We start from the raw sequence: 933 nt of genomic DNA on the forward strand, positions 1-933 counted from the left end.
TCAGTAAATGGTGTAGAGAAAAGTGGATCTCAGCATGCAGAAGAATAAAATTGGACCCTTATCACATTATATGCAACTATCAACCAAAATGGATTAATTACAAATGAAATTTGAAAGTAACAAGCCGATAGAAGAAACAGGATAAAAGCTTAACAGGTAAATATATTTTTATAAATTTTTTATAATTTATATATCCCAGGTAAATATATTTATATATATTATATATACACAATTTAATATATAATATATTTTATTAAATTGAATAGAACAGATACTACACTTGATCTTAGCCAAAAGGCTGAAAAATGACAATATATTATATTATTATAATATATTATAATGTAATAATATAATAGATTATATATAATCTCTAGGGCAATTAGAGCGATATCAAAAATAGACATTAAGGCTGGCGATGTGGCTCAATAGGCTAATCCTCTGCCTTGCAGCGCCGGCACACCGGGTTCTAGTCCCAGTCGGGGCGCCAGATTCTGTCCCGGTTGCCCCTCTTCCAGGCCGGCTCTCTGCTATGGCCCGGGAGTGCAGTGGAGGATGGCCCAAGTGCTTGGGCCCTGCACCCACATGGGAGACCAGGAAAAGCACCTGGCTCCTGGATTCGGATCAGCAAGGTGCGCCGGCCGTAGAGCACTGGCCGAGGCAGCCATTGGAGGGTGAACCAACGGAAAAGGAAGACCTTTCTCTCTGTCTCTCTCTCTCACTGTCCACTCTGCCTGTCAAAAAAAAAAAAAAAAATAGACATTAAATGAGATTGCATTAAACTGAAGTATTTCTGAATTGCAAAGAAAAAAATAAGACAGTGAAGAGACTACCAGGATGAGTTCTAGGTTCCTGGCTTTGGCCTTGCCCATCTCCAGTGAATCAGAAGATGGGAAATTTCACTTTGCCTCCATCTTTCTCTCTCTCTCTCCCTAC

At 39.4% G+C, this 933-nt stretch overlaps 1 pseudogene; it reads right to left on the bottom strand.

Annotated features, from left to right (window-relative positions):
* Window positions 1–219: 219 nt before the first annotated feature.
* On the bottom strand, window positions 220–310 carry LOC127491262 (U2 spliceosomal RNA; annotated as a pseudogene).
* Between the last annotated feature and the right edge of the window lie 623 nt (window positions 311–933).

The sequence above is a fragment of the Oryctolagus cuniculus genome, chromosome 11 (assembly GCF_964237555.1).
Source record: "Oryctolagus cuniculus chromosome 11, mOryCun1.1, whole genome shotgun sequence".
NCBI classification, from domain to species: Eukaryota; Metazoa; Chordata; class Mammalia; order Lagomorpha; family Leporidae; genus Oryctolagus; species Oryctolagus cuniculus.